At 35.4% G+C, this 19,230-nt stretch overlaps 1 long non-coding RNA gene across 1 annotated transcript in view; it reads right to left on the bottom strand.

The window, feature by feature from the left end:
* Positions 1–16,585: 16,585 nt before the first annotated feature.
* Positions 16,586–19,230, bottom strand: part of LOC113925807 — a 172,330-nt gene continuing 169,685 nt past the window's right edge. Inside the window, exon 4 of the long non-coding RNA XR_003521063.1 lies at positions 16,586–17,525. This is a non-coding gene — a long non-coding RNA (uncharacterized LOC113925807). The remainder of the gene's footprint in view (positions 17,526–19,230) is intronic.

Here is a 19,230-nt window from a genome sequence, read left to right as displayed (position 1 = left end):
GAACGTGAAAAGAGAATCACTTTTAAAACTGTTTTTTTAAACTTTATTTTATTATGTTATGTTAGTCACCTTACAATACATCATCGTACACTGTATAGTATTATTCTGGTCAGCAAGATATTTTGTCATGTTCTACAAACTAAATACCATCAAAACTCAGAGACCTATTTTAACTTTGAGGAGGTTTATAGCAGCTTATAGAGAAAAGAAGCTATCATATTTAACCAAGTAGAAAGGTAAATTTATTGCTTCGGATGGAAAAAAAAGTAAAATTTATTGCTTATATAATTATCAGTTGGCTAATGGGTACTGACTGCCTACCACTTCCTTTGGGATACTGCTCTAGGAACATCATATAATATGGCTACATACGCAATGTTGGAGTATATGTTAGTCATGAGATTTTTTTGTCTTTTGCCTAAAAGTTAGACAAATCAGTATGATGCATGGATAAAAATAAAACGACATAAAAGAAAGAGAAAAGGCAGGATATAGGGAGGGAAGGAAGGAAGGAAGGAAGGAAGAAGGGATGGAGGGAGGGAGGGAGGGAGAAAGGGAGGCTCTAGAATTATACTAATGCAGTAAGAAAAATATATTTGCAAGTAAATTATGTCATTTACAATTTGTTGAGAATTACTGAACTAAGAATTCAATATTCAATGAATTCAACAAAAAAGAATAATGATTTCAGTGAATCTAATACCTTGTCTTTCTGTTTAGGCACATGGATATTTTAAAAACTGTTCCGGGGCACCTGGGTGGCTTCTTAAGCTTGTCTGCCTTTGGCTCAGGCCATGATCCCAGGGTCCTGGGATCGAGCCCCGCATCGGGCTCCCTGCTCGGCGGGGAGCCTGCTTCTCCCTCTCCCACTCCCCCTGCTCGTGTTCCCTCTCTCGCTGTGTCTCTCTCTCTCTGTCAAATAAATAAATAAAAAGTCTTTAAAAAAATAATAAAAACTGTTCTAGTAATTCTTGCTGACCAATTTTAATCATGCTATATTTAAGTAATCACTGCAGTTCTTCCAACATTTCACTCTTGCAAAATGTTTATGAAAATATTTTTATTAGAATTATCAAAAAATATTACTCTTTTAGAGAGAGAGTGAAGAGTTGATCTGAGACGGGTTAAAATCAATCTCACGGACAGGATAATTTTCAAAAACTCAACTTCAAAGTGATGAAAGTGGCTTATAGGGTCCTAACCAACAGTCTTACTGCTTCTCTCTTTATATCACAAGTATTAACACTCTCAATTATCCTAATTGTATAAATACCTAATTTTGCTAATAGTTTATCCATTGACCCAAATAATAAAGATGTGGAAAATAAGACAAGATAAGAAGAACACTGGAATTTAATATATCTGGTAATCACCCATCTGACTGTGGATAGGTCACCATTATCAGGCACATGACTTTTCCTCATTTTTTGTGAACTTTAGAATACTAACACACTGAATTCCTATCAGACTCTGATAAAATTACTGTTTTTTTTAAATTTTAAACTATGAATAATTCAATGCCTAGGAAATATAAGTAAACCCCACCTTTTTTCTTTTTTTTTTTTTTTGTAAAAGTGTAGAAACATTTTATTGCTCATTCTGGATCATAAAAATCACAAGTCACAACTTTGTCTGTGATTTCAAATTGCCTCAAAATTGCCATAGAACTCTTTCAACATATGATGAATGTAGTGTTTCTAATTTCTAATTATCAGAGCTGCACGGTATATCTTTCAGGTAAACAATTTTGTTTTCAGACCTATTTCCGGTTAAAGTTCCTGGGTCAAGCCTGCTCATTGCCAAGTTGTGACTTTGATTAAAGGATACTATATCTCGGTAAGTGTCAAACTGAAGTCATCATCAATAACAATAACACTGAAGTTGGCTCCATATGAGCATTCTGTGGCCCCCAGACCTGGGCACTCTCGGTTCCTCCCCCTGCCTGGTGTGCTCTTCCCCACATAGCCAGGGCTCCTTCCTCACCTCTTCAGGTCTCTGCTCAATTTCCTTCTCAGTGAGCCCTTTCCTGACCACAGTAGTTAGTATTGCTGACCCCCATCCCTATTCCCTGCATTATTTTCCCCCCATGGCAATTCTCATAGCTGACATTATAGAGATTAGATGATATAGCTATAGATAGATAGATCTTGTTTATTATCTGTCTCATCCACTGAAATGCTATCTTCATGTAAGTGGGGATTTTTGTCTGTTCGGTTCACTGCTGTTTTCCTAAGTGTCTAGTAGATGTACAATTCATATTTGTTAAGTGTATAAATGAATGGATGGATAAAGAATAAAGGAATGAACACAAATAGCCAGCAAACAAAATTATACCCTTTGATGACAAAATGTAAATTATCTATGAAAGATGTATATCGTAAGTGATTTTATGTTAGTTCAGGGGGCAAAAAGCAATAATACAAATATATTTGGGAGAGACTGGTTAACATTAGTTTTTATAGAAGGAAAAAGTCTGAAAGTTATAGATGACTGCAGGCAAATTTAAATGCAAATAAAAGCCAGAAAGTAATTTACATTTGTTATTCATTATTCGAAATTAATCAGACCTATGATAGAGACTCTTATTTTAAGTGTGAAAAAGGCCTAAATACTAAATACCAATAACCCACTTAATTAAGAAGTGTTATTAAACTTTAGTATTCATGAATTAAAATTAGAATTATTAGAATTTACTAAACTTCTGGTATTCTGCTAAGAAGTCTGGCTGCCACACCACATTTGGCAATATCACAAAGCTCCTACTACGCATACACACACAGAGAGTTGGAGCCCTCACAATTTCCGTGGAGAATTCCTTGATTTTGCTTCTAATGCATGGTAATATTATTCTTGCTGTTTAACTATCAATTTATATTATTTTAAAGTTTATCATTATCAATTTAGTGTAATTTGCATAAATGCTAAGGCATATATTTCATAGTCTTTTTTGTCCTTTTAAGTTCTTTTTTTCTATAATGGTCCATTAAAAGATGTGTTTTAAAAATATGCACCCAGTACTCATCAAAAACACCATTAAAAAATGAAAAACCACAGAGAGAGAGGATATTCTTAACACATACATCCAACAAAGGACCCATATCCAGAAAATATTAAAAATTCCTATAAATAAGAAAAAAAAGCAACCCAATAGAAAAATGGTTAAAACCCTTGAACAGACACCATAAAAGGGATAACCCAAAATCCAATAAATATGTGGAAAAGCGTTCAATTTATTTGTCATCAAGTTTTAGCAAGGATGTGGAGAAACTCTCATGGACTGCTGATGAGTATAAATTTGTATAACAACTTCGAAAATCTGTTTGACGGTATCCATTAAAACTGAACATATGCATACCTATGATTTAGCAATTCCAATTGAGGTATATACTCAGTAGTAATAGAGTCATACATATATTCACAAAAATACGTTACTAGAATGTTCATGGCCACATTATTTCATAGCAGCGTTTATTTGTAATATCCAAAACACTGGAGATTGTCCACATAACCACCAGCAATGGAAAATTTAAAACTATAGTATATTCACACAATGCAGTCTTATACAGCAACAAGATTGAGTGAACTGCAACTGAATGCAGTGACAGGTATGATTCTCACAAACATTGTTTTGAGAGAAAAAAGCTGGAAATAAAAGAGTACATATCATATTATTGCGTTCATATAAAAACATACAAAACTAATCTATGCTGTCAAAAGTCAGGATAAGACTTAACTTGGGGTGGCAGAATATAAGAAATCAAAGAGGACACAAGAAGGAGACTCTGGATGTGGATAATTTTCTGTTTCTTTATTTGTTTCTGGTTACTTATGAGTGTTTAATTTGTGAAAATTCATCAGGCGGTACACTTGTAATATATGCACTTAACTTGCATTAAACTGTACTGCAATGTAGTCCTAATATCTCAACAAGCAGAGCAGATATATACACCCTCCCCCAATATGTATGTTCAGTGACAACTTCATGGTTATCATTGAATGTTTTTTCCCCCCTCACCAAAAAATGGAGTAGGTAGGTCTTTCTCTCTGCCTACATGGTAAAAGAGCTCCTTGTCGAGGCTACAAATAAAAAGGCTAATGGAACTCTAGGACCCACTTCATGGGTGAGCAACCAGTGCATTCACACAGAGTTCTCTGCATAGAAGATCCCTGTGCTTGTTTGAGTGCTCTGCTGTCACCATCTTGAAATTCTTGATAATTTTTGAACAAGGGGCCTGTTCTTTCATTTTGCACTGGGTCCTGTAAATTATGCCCCATCCTGGGTAACTTACCTCTTTTAAGTATCTGAGGTGGTCTCTAAATTCAGCAATTAAGAAGTAAGCTTACATTTTTATAGGAGAGATTTTGTTAAGAAATAAGAAAGACCTACCAGTTCAGTAAAACAGTGACTTACATATGTACATTCAAATAGATGCACAAAAAAGAATTAATAAAAGACATTTAAAGCATATTACTGGGATAAGTAATGCTAATTTGGGGATGGAAGAGAACAATTATTAGGTAGTAATGTGGAAAGATAGGCAAACAGGCCAAACAGGATGGCATATCCATCCTACCTAATTCTATGATATATTCGATTCTATTATATGTTTCAGTGATTTCTCATTAATTTATCTTAGCACATCAGCAAAACATTTTTACAGAAAATGTTCCCTTAGGAATGTTGAAAACATGGGTTAGGGGTTTGAATTAGCTCAAAGGCAAGAGATTCATCCATCCATCCATCCATCCATCCATCCATCCATCCATTCATCCTTCTAATCATCCATTCATTCTTCCACCCATCTTATCCCACTGGCAACAAAAAGAGTATAAACATAAATCAGACGTGGATTCCATCTGAAAGGACATACAACATTTTTATAAGTAAATATTAGGCATGATAGAAAATACATTCTTAGAGATATATTTGTTGTTCAGGAAATTTGGAGAAAAAGCAAACATTTCAGGCTAGGAAAAATCAGACATGCTTTTATAGAAAACAGCCCCTATATTGGGATTTGAAAGCTAGATAAGATTTGAATGTGCAGAGAGGTTTGGAAAATAGTTTTTCTTGTTTTTCTTTTGTTCTTTCTTCAATACATAACTCAAGTATCATCTGTTCTGGAAAATATTGCCTCACTCTTTTCTACCCACTAACATAGATAGATTGAGCCTCAAATTTAAGTATAAAATGTGGTGATTTTAAGAATTTTAAGAACAAAAAATAACCTATAAGTACGCATTAGGGATCCAATAATATAATATACATAATAGGAATCCAGGAAAGGTAAAAATGCAATAAATGTCAGTTACTTAACAAAGACCTTCCTCCAAATTCTTTGGCTTTGAATTGCCGTGTAGTGAGTGGTTCAGAACACAAACTAGAATTTCAGGTCTGCCTGGGTTTGAATTCCAGTTCCAGCTCTTACTAGCTATGCAACCTGAGTATGTTACTTAACTTCCAATTTCTTAATTTCTTATTTCTCTGAAGCTTGAGGGAAGGTATTATATTTGATTTATCATTATGCTTCCCTAACTTCTCCAGTCCTACCAGCCCTATCCATTATAGACTATCTGGAACAAAATAACTAGAATGACCCTACTAAAAGGGTGTTTATTTGTTGCCATTGTGAGTCAAACCATCCCCAAACTTAATAACTTAAAACAACAATGATTTATTATTTCTCATAATTCTGTGGGTTGGCTGGGCTATTCCTCTGATTGTTTTGGGCTTACGCATGCAGCTGGAGGCTGTACTGGGCTGGAAGATCCAAGATAGCCTCACTCACAGTTTTGGCAGTTGATGTGGCTGTTGGCTGGAGAAACTCAGTCCTCTATATAAGCCTTCACCCTCCAGTAGCCTAAATCAGCTAAAACACACTTTTTGATAAAAGGAGATGCCCAATAATGCAGCCATGCTCTTCAATCTACCACAATCTACCCTCTGATTACAAATATCTCCATTCCTAACACATGCAAAATATTGCTCACCCCTCTCCTCCAACTCAACCCAATATAGCATCAGGCTCAAACCTCTCTATCTCACAATCTGCATCTGATCCAGATATAAACATAACTCCTTAGCTGCATTCCTTTTCACCCAGAGAGCTGTTTACTAAAAAGACATGTTAGTCAAACCATTAAGATCTGTGCCCCCCATACACTCACCATATGCTGATGAGCTGGAGACAAAAGAACTGCATTAGATGTTCCTCTTCATTGAGGAGCATAACAGAAAGTCCACAACAGTCCTCATTTGTAGCAATCTGAAATATGGCTGAGCACATGCTTCTGGTTCCCAATGGGAACTGGTAAGTCCAAGATGGCTTTTGAGATGCCTTGATTCCTACCTCCTCACATCTTTGTTCAAATGTTACTGTCTCATTATGGCCTTCCTTGAATACCTTATTTAAAATTGAACCACTCTCCCAGCCAAAATTTGGTGCTCCTTATCCTTTTCTTTTCTTTTTTTCCATACCATCTACAATCGTTTAAGTATCCTTCACAATTCATTTATTGCCTATCTCTACCTCTCCTGGCCCTAAAATTTAAGTTCCATGAGAGCAATATTTTTAAGTGTTATGTTCTGTGCTATTATACCCATAAACTAGAGAAGTGCTTGGCACATAATAGATTCTCAATAAATTCAAAAACAGGGGGCGCCTGGGTGGCTCAGTCGTTAAGCGTCTGCCTTCTGCTCAGGTCGTGATCCCAGGGTCCTGGGATCGAGCCCCGCATCGGGCTCCCTGATCGGCAGGAAGCCTGCTTCTCCCTCTCCCACTCCCCCTGCTTGTGTTCTCTCTCTCGCTGTCTCTCTCTCTCTGTCAAATAAATAAATAAAATCTTTAAAAATAAATAAATAAATTCATAAACAGGTGTTCATTAGGTTTGCTGAAGCAAGATTATTTTGTAATACATAAAATCATAAACATTGGCACACAAATGAGTTTATAAGATCTTTTTTCTTAAAACAAGTCAAAGAAGGAAAATGGAGAAAAAATTAAAACACGAAGAATCTGAAGTGATCAAGAAAAGAGGTACATAAGGGAGCCCCAGGAGAGCTTGGGAATTGGGGTAATAAATACATAAAACTGATTGGTGATTATCTTATTTACAAAGCTAGAATGGAGGGGAGATGGGAGGTACATTGGAGTAGATTAAATCAAATTTGGAGTAAACTATCCCAGCTTTTTTTTTTTTCCAACTCTGCTGCTTGCTATAAATATAATTCTGGGGAAATCCTTTAACCTCTCTTGCCCTCAGGTTCTGCATTTCTGAATTAAGGAAAATAATTTCCTTTTGCTTCCCTCAGAGGGTTGATGTGAAAATCAAATGAGATCATGTATGTAAATGTGCAAGTGTAAAAATGTAGGCTAATGATAATGATGATGATGATGGTGTGACCTCTAATAGATGTGAGTAGGAGAGTCAGAAAAGCAGGATATGCCAAAGGAGTCCCTGGCAAGCCCTCTGCCAAGAAAAGTTGAGGCACGGCCCTCTTCAGCTTCAGGGTTACTGGCTTTTCCTCTAGGATGCAATTGGAATGATTGGTTCTTAAATCTGTTAGGTATTTTGTGTGTGCCATGCCCTTCCCATCGGGTTGGAATTCAACTGTAGTCATCTTCCCTATTTAATTAATTTTATTTTATTTTGCATATTTGGAATTAGGGGCTTAGGAATGTCATATGCAAATATATGCAAAATAGAATGCAAATTGGTATGGAGAGCCAAAACCCCAGCTTTTTTTTTTTTCCCAACAGGAATATATCATTGAAAAAAAAAAGGTTCTTCTCACAGGCCGACTGTGCTTTAGCTCTTTAGAAGAGTCTTCATTGTTTAATCAGAGTTTATGACTATAAACAAAATGAATACAACTCTATATAATATTAATATTAAAGAAGCTCAAAGAGTTAGCAACTTTGATATTTGATCTAATTCTTATTGAACAAACATGTTTTTGTAGCTTTAAGAAGTTAACTGAGGAAGTAGGGAAGTAGGAGATGACTGAGTAAGAAATGAGAATAGGAGGTGAAGGGGCTACTCTCTCTCACACCTGGCATGGCATGTGTCAAGCCACTAATTCACAAATTCCTGTGAGATGAAAAGAAGAAAGCTCTTTGTTTGTTTTCATTATTAAATAAAGTCTAGAGAAAGAGATAGCAGATCAGTGGGCTTTTCTGTTCCATTTTGAAGAAATAATTTTATTCCATAAACTTACAGTAATTGTATAAAGCTTCTCAATATCTGAAAATTGTGAAGAATCTGTAATCCTAACCTTTTTTTTATAGAAGCTAAATGATTGTTTGGAGTATATTTTAATAAACAACCCATTTTTACAAAGTACAAATTAGTGCAGGCTTTTGATACAGAACACCCAAAAGGCCAGATTATAATCATGGTTGTAAAAGGAAATAAGTGTCTGAATTCTGAAAAGTCCTTTAAGATGGCACATTGTTATTATTATTTTTTGCCACACTAAATCTTTTTGTGTTCTGACTTCTAGTAAAAGAGGGTTTGTATATGTATTCTAAGGAAGAGTGCATCAATATACTTTTGAAATTTTTTCAAATTACAAAAAACTGGCTTCATGTAGCACTCCATAATTTCCCTCATCAAATCCTAAAGACTATATTAAAACATCTGTTTTTGGAATATCTTGCTGACAGTAGAATGCTATACCCCCAGGGAGTCTCCTATTTTTGCATAAAATTTGCATACTCATAAATAAGTTAACATGGGGGGGCAGTATATCAAATGCAAAAAAGCCTAGTATTTTTCATATATCCTTTTAACAATTGACTTAGAACAGAGAACTACAGATTTTTTGAAAAATGATTTTTCTCTCACTCAATCACCTTTTAAATGAGACTGAATTCTTTATAAGGATTTCACCCTCCTAATTTTCCCTACCATCCTCAGAAATCCAAAGGTAGCTCAATTTGCTTCAATATTCAGAAGCAAAATATATTGTAGCTGTCAGCAAATAATATTTAAAGTGTGGTGTATATGATAAGGTCTAAAATGGAATTTTATAGTAACATATGCATACTCTGGATTATGAGACATATGGGATAAGGTAGATCTGCATCTTTTTTTTCTTTTCCTGACACAAAACAAATTCATACTCATGCAATCTTAGTAATTTACACACCTCAGTCAAGTACTAAGAAGTGCATCGTGATTCTTATATTTGGTTCATTGTGAGCCTTCAACTCTTTGAGTTTGAAAAGGAAACTTACCTTCTCCAGAGTTTATTCTGGTTCCACACTAGCCTGGCGATAATGGAGCATAATGGGAAAATTAGTCCATATAAACAACTGTCAAGTCAGCTTGCTACAGAGTCAGCATTATTATATTATTAATGTAATACAATAGTACATTAGTACAGAAGATTATTATTCTAATGTAATACTAAGAACTACTTCCCTGATTCCCGTCAATGCCCTGGCTGATGAGAATATAGTAGGTAAGGACTTGACCAGTGAGGATTCAGGGAACATAGGAATTACCTTATACAACCACCGGAGAGTGTACAAAGTTACACAATTAGAATTTTATCTTTTATTTAAGATTCTAACAGTTGCTTAAATAAAAATATTTTGGCGGAGGGATTAACACATAAAGCTATTATCTGTCATTTATAACTTAATGAATAGGTTCTTAACCTGGGACCTAGGAACAGTAGATAGAATTTAGGGAAATAATAAACCCTCTTAAACCATATGCAAATTTTTGTTTATATTCATTTGTGTGAATATTTGGAGAAAAAGGACTCATAGATTTTGACATATTGCCAAGGGAGTTCACAGATTCCGGAATATGGTAAACAACACTTTAGAAGGATCTGTGTAAATTCAACCAGAGCAATGATTGGGCCAATACCAAGAATTGAGTCCTAAAGGACTGAATTTGGGGCAGTATCTATTTTCTCTATTAATTAGAATATTTTTTTTGCTTGTAACAGAAAATCCAACAAAGTCAAGGAAATTTATGGTATTATTGAATGAAAAGCCCATCAATAACTTCAGGTTTTAGGTCTTGATCCAGCATGAAAAATTACGTGACCAGAAACTTGTTTCCATTTCTCTATTTGTCTCCTCCATTTCCTTAGGTCTGTTAATGGGTGCTGCACTAACCAGAACTTGTTCAAATTCATCAAGATCTGAGTCAGCATAATCAGCAAAATACCTGAAATACAGTCTTAATGGATTGGTTAAATAATATGTCCATCTTGGAATCATTGTAGAGGGGAGGGGTAAAGTATACTTATTAGCTTAAGCAATTATATCCCACTCCTGAAGCTTAGGATGGAATTGATCTGATCTAAGCATGTGGTTGAGGGAAGGGAAGAATAATCTGTCCAAAGGAAGTTTGTGGTATTTTTACAAAAAGAGAGAGAGAGAGGAGAGAAGAGAAAAAAAGAAAAAGAAAAAAAGAAAGGAAAGGGAAAGAAAAGAAAAGGAGAAATATATACCAGCTGTCAAACAACAATTTTCTACCATATTATCCAAGAAAGAAATGAAAGGACACCTCTTAGCCAAAGTGTGTTGATGTTGATAGCCAGATACCAGGTTCAAAATGAAGAAACAGGACATTAACCAGATAATAATGGCAATATCTAGTTGCTAGGTGGAGATAGAAGATAGGAGCAGGTCGGGGGGAAACAAATGGTTTTCTGGGCAAGGGCTATAAGCCATATTGGAGGTGCTTTGGTTTACGGTCAGAAGGCATTTACTGTGTGGTTGGTATAGAATTGAGAATTTATTACCCATATATGTCCACAAACTGCTATTACCAGTACCATTAGGTTTGCACTACCTTTAAACCTTCTTTTATCGATAACCTGGCATCAACAAGAATAAATAGTGAGCTTAGACTCCTCTCCATTCTTTCTTACTTTGTAATTCTTTTATTTCAAAGTAACTCTCCCCACAGCCCCCCACCCCACCTCCAATCTCTTTTCGGGAAAGGGTTAACTACTTGTGAATAGTGACATAGTGGGTTTTTTTTTTTCTGGAAATATCTATGAAGAACTGGGATGGGTCTTTGATTTTTACCATACTTGCAATCTAACAAGTTAGCCCACCACAGTTTAATGAATGCTGACAAACGACATAAGACTCCTAGATCAAAGACAAAGGACAGTTTATTATTTACAGCAAGAGCAGTGGTCAGAGAATCAGCATCTGTGCTGAGCCTTGGATCCCACAGGGCCATGCAAAAAGGGCTGGATGATACCTGCGTGTGCAGTGGGTAGCATTACATAGAAAAACTGAGCTTGGAAAACCCAAATCTTTACCGGACAGTAAGCATACATACCCATTGTTCTGGAGAAAGATGTTATCTTATCTTCCAAGGCTGTTCGCTATGGAAATGCCCTTAAAATAATAGTCCAGAACAAAAACAGTTGTTCATACATAACAACATGGAGAGAAACAAGAAGTGTCTGCCAACAATATCCAACTGCATTCTTCCAAGCATTTTGGAAAAATTTTTTTCTTTCTTTCTTTCTTTCTTTCTTTCTTTCTTTCTTTCTTTCTTTCTTTCTTTCTTTCTTTCTTTCTTTCTTTCTTTCTTTCTTTCTTTCTTTCTTTCTTTCTTCTTTCTTTCTTTCTTCTTTCTTTCTTTCTTTCTTCTTTCTTTCTTTCTTTCTTTCTTTTTTAAGGTTTTATTTATTCATTTGTCAGGGAGAGAGAGCACAAGCAGGGGGAGCAGTAGGCAGAGGGAGAAGCAGGCTCCCCACTGAGCAGGGAGCCCCATGTGGGCTCCGTCCCAGGACCTTGGGATCATGACCTGAGCCTAAGGCAGACGCTTAACTGACTGAGCCACCCAGGTGTCCAAGAAAAATTTATTCCTAAGAGCCACAGACACCATTCAGGTTCCTGGGTGTTTGACTGTCACCTTAGAAATAGAAATAAGAATGGGGCAGAAAATAAGACAGGGTAGCTAAAATTACTGGGAAATTTCCTAGATCTTTTTGTTAAAATGCAAATATCTTTGGAGGAATGTCATTATAACAGCTATTAGCTTATGAAACAGCTATTATGGACATGGATATTAAATAGTAGTGCTCTGAATCTGTTAAACATTTTTACATTTACTGGTTTATTCTATCTACACAACAACCCTGCATGACAGGCAAGTATGTAACTGTTATGCCATTTAATAACAAAATAAAACTGAAACACAGAGAGGTTAAGCAACTTGTGTTCAATTAAATAATAACATCACCAGTAAATAGGAATATAATTTGCCCTAGAATTATAAATAAATATGTATATATCATTCAACCCTTAATTGATAAACAAAAAAACTATAAAAATGCATAATAGATAAACTGAGTGAGAGGTTCTGGAGCTTCGTATTATAATACTGCAGAGTACTGTAAAATATTCAAATAATAGACCCTAGAATGATGACTCTGGAGTGTATTTCCTATTTGATAAGAATATTAACAAAGTTGTTTAAATTCTGTAATAACTTTAGAAAAGATTACTGATGTAAGCATTTATTATTTTTTGTAAGCTTCTTCAATCTCCCTCAGAGATGCTTTTTTAGTGAAGTAACTAATTTGCCAAGTTAAAATCACTTTACAAATGAGGAGGATAATTTTGTTTTTATCATTTAACTATAGGATATTAATCATCTGATGAAACAGAAAGATTTAACAAAATGAGCATGTTCAAATCACTTGGCAAGTATGTGCTAAAGAGAACAGATAATAACTCTTTTGGGAGATTTTTATTTATTTTTTTTACCTGAAACAAAAGCAGATCACAAAGTGTAATGGTGTTGTTTCTTTTTTAAATCTGTAACACAGTAGCAGATTGTCAAAAAGGGTTAAAGACGTCGTCGGCCATGACTTTTTTCAGTTCTCTAGAGTGTGGCAAAATGTATTATTTGGCGTAATCATGACACAGATCTGCATGTGTATGTCTTCAATAATTCATGTTGCAGCTTGTCTCACTGTGGGGACAGATGTCAGTGAAACCAGTGACAGCCGATCATGCTGATCCCACAGTGACACTGAGCCTTGAGTATATGCCCAGTGAGTCTGATTGGAGCTAACATTATACAGGCCAGCAAGTTTGGGTGTAGCTATTCATTTCATAAAGCTATGAAATGTACATATTTATATGCATGTATGTATAGAATGCCTTACTTCCATACAATTCCCTAAAGATTTGGAAATCTTTCTAATCTGTACTAGTTATATGTGGGAACATTCCTTACATTTGAATGTCATATTTATTAGATGACTTAAAATATACATAGAATATGTTAATGACAAAATCAATGATTTATTGTTAGGTATAAAAATGTATATGTCTCTTACAGGTGATTTACAGAATTACCAGTCTTGATTAATCTTTTATTACTAATTCATGTACAGAACAAATGTTGCATACCCAGAAGATCAAAGAAGCCAGGACACTGAAGTTTTGCTTTCAAAGACTTATCTTTGTTTCTCACAATGATTGGTATTTTCTTTTAACATTAGAATTAAAAAATGATCTTATTCCAGATTCTCTAAGAAAAGCATAAATGTACATCTGTCAGTAAGTGTCTGTGAACATTAGATTATAGCATATAGAAAATTGATTACATTATAGAAACATTACCCCTGCCCAATGTTAGTCTAATCCTTATGCATTAACCCATAACAACTTTCATAGCAAAGGACCAGAATAGGAGAAGGTAGCTGGAGCTGTGCAAGTCTATTCTATTAAAACAGTTGCTCAATATACTTACCTTCCATGTGTGCAGGAAGATATACAGAGCTATTAGTTTCAAAGCCTTTTAAAGGCAAAATGTTGCCTAATATTTTCGGACCCCCCAAATGAACTCCTATTTATCTGTTTCTTGAATAACGTTAGAGAAGTGTCAAGTTTTACTTATAACCTACAAAATCCCTGATTAACAGCTAGAAAATGCCACGTGTGTAAGTATGTGTGTGGGTATATGTATATGTACATGTGTATATATATTATATTTTAAAATATTCAACAGAACAAAAATTCATATTTATGTTTTCTAGTAATATGTTCTTTTGCCATTTTTGACTTCCCCTTAGACATGCAGCATTTTGTTCGGCTTTTAGAGTCACTTTTCTTGGTGATTTTATTGTTTTAGAGAGGCAGTTTCTGGCTTATTCTTAATGACTCTTCTGATCCTCCCCTACCCCCCCTCAAGTCAGTACATTTAGAAAAAGGCACTGATTTTCCATTTTCCCAGGATTAGACTGTTATCAAGATACATGTAAGTCTGGGAATCTCTTCAGTGCTACCATGCATAGTGTTGCCTAACAGTGGGTACCATTTTTCTTTGGAGGTGCATTTACATAAACATTTCTAATCACAGCTCCATAAAGAGACACGGTATAATAATTCATGACTTTTAGGTAATATGTCATATGAATCTTAACATATGGCATTACACTCTACAATGGCAATCTTGGCTTCCAAAGGGACTTGGAAAACATCCAGCGAGATGAGAATAAGCCAAACGATAGAAAACCGTATCGATGCTAATCCAGGTTTACACCTTTCATTCAGACTCGGAACTCTCTAGCAGATGGTTCAGTGTTGAAGCACTAATGTTAGCAAAATGTCAAAACTATTTTGCTAGACTCCCCAATTGTTCATACAGAGTATTTTTCAAGGGCTGGATATCAAAGTGGCATTAATAAATGGCAGCACTAAGGTCTCTGATCATAAATGAAGGGTTTTAGTTTCAATTTCCAAGGACAATCTGGCTTTGCTCCCTTGGAAGATAGCCAATCAGCTTTTACAATTTGATTTTACAAATTTAGAAGTTTCTTCCCTGATTCTTTAGCCAACAAGGGCATATTCAAAGAAGACAAAGGAATGCAGAAACACTTGGCAGATAGCATTATTAGTGGCTGCTATATCAATTTAATCATACAAACAAATGTCATGATATAGAGATTCTGAATCAAAATTTCTTATCCTTGGATTCACGGACATAGAGAAAAAATCTAAATGGGCTTCAAAGAGTCCACAAACCATCTGAATTTAGAGGCAAATGTGGGTGCAGGTGTGGGTGTGTATATGTATAATTTTCTATGTGCACACACATATACACTGAATATGCAAAATGAATGAATAAATGAGTGAATGACCCTCAGATGAGGATCAAGCAATGGTTTCAGTTTGTTATAGAAAGTCAGAATTACATTTATAAAACAAAAATGGGGACACCTGGGTGGTGCAGTCAACTGGGCATCTGACTCTTGGTTTCAGCTGGGATGGAGAGATCAAGCCCGAGGGGCTTTGTGCTCAGCGAGGAGTCTGCTTAAGATTGTCTCTCCCTCTGCCCCTCCCCCCTCAAATAAATAAATAGATCTTAAAAACAAGAATGAATCTATTTGCACCTAGAAGACAACATTTACATATTAATTGATTACTTACTACCTATTAGGTCTACACAGTCTTTAATGTATCTTCTTCTTCTTATATTACAAACATATCTTCTGAAGTAAGAATTAAGAGCTCTGTTTTGCAGATGTCTCAGAGAGAGACTTATCTGGGCTCTCCCAATGGGTTCTCTAGAATGAGCCTTCCTGACTCCAAATTCCACTCCTTTTCTTTCATATGACATTTATTCCTTTTCTTTTTACAGGTTTTGATATTTGATTAGTATTATATGTTATAATCATTAGACTTTATGTTGTAACAATTTTTATTATGTTATGTTAGTCACCATACAGTACATCATTAGCTTTTGGTGTAGTGCTCCATGATTCATTGTTTGCATATAACATCCAGTGCTGCATGCAATATGTGCCCTCCTTAATATCCATCACTGGGCTAACACATCTCCCAACTGCCCTCCCCTCTAGAACTCTCAGTTTGTTTCTCAGAGGCCATAGTCTCTCATGGTTCCTCTCTCCCTCCGATTTCCCCCCTTCATTTTTCCCTTCCCTCTCCTAATGTCCTCCGTGCTATTCCTTATGTTCCATAAATAAGTGAAACCACATGATAATTGTGACACTACAGATAAAGGGCTGATATCCAAGATCTATAAAGAACTTCTCAAACTCAACACCCAAAAAACAAATAATCAAGTCAAAAAATGGGCAGAAGACATGAACAGACACTTCTCCAAAGAAGACATACAAATGGCTAACAAACACATGAAAAAATGTTCATCATCATTAGCCATCAGGGAAATTCAAATCAAAACCACATTGAGATACTACCTTACACCAGTTAGAATGGCAAAAATTGACAAGGCAGGAAACAACAAATGTTGGAGAGGTTGTGGAGAAAGGGGAACCCTCTTACACTGTTTGTGGGAATGCAAGTTGGTACAACCACTCTGGAAAACAGTGTGGAGTTTCCTCAAGACGTTAAAAATAGAGCTCTACCCTATGACCCAGCAATTGCATTACTGGACATTTACCCCAAAGATACAGATGTAGTAAAAAGAAGGGCCACATGCACCCCAATGTTCATAGCAGCAGTGTCCCCAATAGCTAAACTGTGGAAAGAGCCAAGATGCCCTTCAACAGAAGAATGGATAAAGAAGATGTGGTCCATATATACTATGGAATATTATTCAGCCATCAGAAAGGATGAATACCCAACTTTTGCATCAATGTGGATGGAACTGGAGGAGATTATGCTAAGTGAGATAAGTCAAGCAGAGAAAGCCAATTATCACATTTACTCCTTTAATAATGGTTTCCATTTTAGTGTAAACAGACTACTACCCCAATAGCAAAAGACAGAGTTAGCCAAGTCTATGAGCGCATAAGAAGACATAAGTAGAGCTACTTTTAGGTAATATTTCTTCTTTTAAAATTTCTTTACGCAAGTCTAAAGGATATCAATACTATTATTCTCAAGACGTGTGTTTTCCTTTAGCTTCTTGTAGCAGTCACTACAGTATTAAGTCAATCAGCATTAACTGATAAAACAGTGGTAAGACTTTACCACACCAGTTCAAGAGTCCTGACTGCTAGCCTAAGACAAATCTGGCGGACATTCCACCCTGAAAGCCAGTTCGCATCAAGATAGCTATTTTTCCTGTATTTCTGTGAATGTGTTTCTAGGAGTGAAGTCACTGAGAAAGATCCATGTGTAGTCCCTAAAACACTAGGCCAGATCAAACCCAAAAATTAATCAGTACAAATTGATGAGAGAAATTTAAGAGCTGAAAGGAAGTATCATGTTTAAATTAGGTAAGGCCATTCATTCAGGGCTAATCCCATAGAGAGGACATGTGCTGGGCTCGGGGTTGGGGCCTGGGGGAGGTTAGTCATTTGTATGTCATTGCCTGAAGGACTGTCAAGTTGGACTCCACAACATAGTGCCAACTATATAACTCTTATATAAGTGACTACTTAATAGATTTTCCTCACTTCTAAACCCTAATTTGTTCTTCTTCCTGTGTCTTTTTTGATTAACCATGGTTTTATTTTCATTTTTGTTCATTATCAATTTCATCACTGAAGACTGTCCATATTTCTTTAATGTTGTGACAGGAATTCTTTGCTGAAGCTAAAAAAAAAAAACAAACAAGAATGAAACAAGCTAAGAGAATAACACTGTATTCCATTTTTCCATTTAAAATATGTTACAAAACAGCTTTCAGTTTAAAAATTTTTGACAGTGTATATTCAATTCTTCAACTAACAGATGCATGCACATAAAATTATATGATTGAAATTCAGTGTCAGGGGCTTTAGTCATTTAATTTGGGCAAACTCAAGACATTGGTTCATAATATAGCTATTGAAATATCTCTAATAATGAGAGTGGGATTTCTACAAAATGATGATATGGAAGTGTTTATTGAATTTAAAATGGTAGTTTATGTGAATATTTTAAAAAGAAAATTAATATGATTTATTTCTTAAATCAAAAACGATTTTCTTTGTTTTTTTTTTGTTTGTTTGTAAGAAATCAATTTATGAGGAAATTGAGTGAACAATATATGTCTATTCAGTGAAAGAAGAAACCAAGCCTTGTATAAGGACTTCTGGTCCAGAGTTCTTCATCCTAAAACTTCAACAATTGATAATGTTTTTACTAATTCAGAAATATTAGAACTATTAGCTAATACTTAATGAAAACAATGAGGACACTGAGAACTACTGATAAGGTATGCTTCATGTTCTTATCGAGATTTTGAGAAATATAGAGACTAAATGACCTTAATAAAAGGCAAGAGATACATGCTTTTAGCAAAGACAATCCAGTAAGGAAAAGAGTTTTCAATTGTGAAGTCTAGCTTGAAAGTGGTCCAATGCAGTCTTACTCAAAGTGCCAGTCAGAGAATATAAATCAACTTTATCAGAAGCACAGTTTTTAACTCAGCTACATTTTTTTTTCACTACAAGACATTCTCAATAAAGGAAGCAATGTGACGATTTCCATGCAGAGGCCAGCTCCCTAGTTCATGATGGACTAGACTGTTTAGATACTGTCACCAGTTGCCTAACCACACTTTACGTAGCGTTTGTCCAAGAAAAGATGATTTCAATGCATTGTCACTGTTAAATATTTGTTTCTAGTCAAGATTTTAAAATCACGTGTGAATAAAGTAGGGCTTTAAAATAGGAAAGTGATTTTTCTCAAACCAATTCTATTTTTACATACATAAGTAACTACAGGAGAGTTTTAGAAAAATATACTACTGTTATGAGAAAACTGTAGGAAAATAAAATTTAGGAAATGAACAACAAAAGATCAGAAGTTTACATGTACTGTTTTCAGTAATCTTCCCATAACCGATAGGCACAGGGTAGGGGTAATATTTATTTTCTCTTTTATTGTAGATTGAACCATTTTATTTGTATGTTTGTTTAATTAATTAATTTATTTATTTATTTTAAAGATTTTATTTGACAGAGAGAGAGAGCACAAGCAGGGGGAGCAGCAGGCAGAGGGAGAAGCAGGTTCTCCACTGAGCAGGGAGCCTGATGAGGGCTCTATCTCAGGACCCCAGGATCATGAACCGGAGCTGAAGGCAGACGCTTAACCGAGTGAGCCACCCAGGTGCCCTTGTAGATTGAACCATTTTATACCTGGGGTTACAGGTCAAGGAGTGTTGGCCATTTTCCACTTAGGAATGAGGAACTTTATCTTGTGAGCATCTGCTTATATTAGCTTAGGCTTTCTTAATGACATCTGTCTTATTCAGTTTGGGATGCTGTAACAGAATACCATGAAATGAATGGCTCAAATAAGAAACACTTATCTC

This window comes from Zalophus californianus, chromosome 2 (assembly GCF_009762305.2).
Source record: "Zalophus californianus isolate mZalCal1 chromosome 2, mZalCal1.pri.v2, whole genome shotgun sequence".
Taxonomy (NCBI): domain Eukaryota; kingdom Metazoa; phylum Chordata; class Mammalia; order Carnivora; family Otariidae; genus Zalophus; species Zalophus californianus.
Note: the sequence above shows the minus strand (reverse complement) of the source record. Positions and strands in the feature narration are given on the sequence as shown.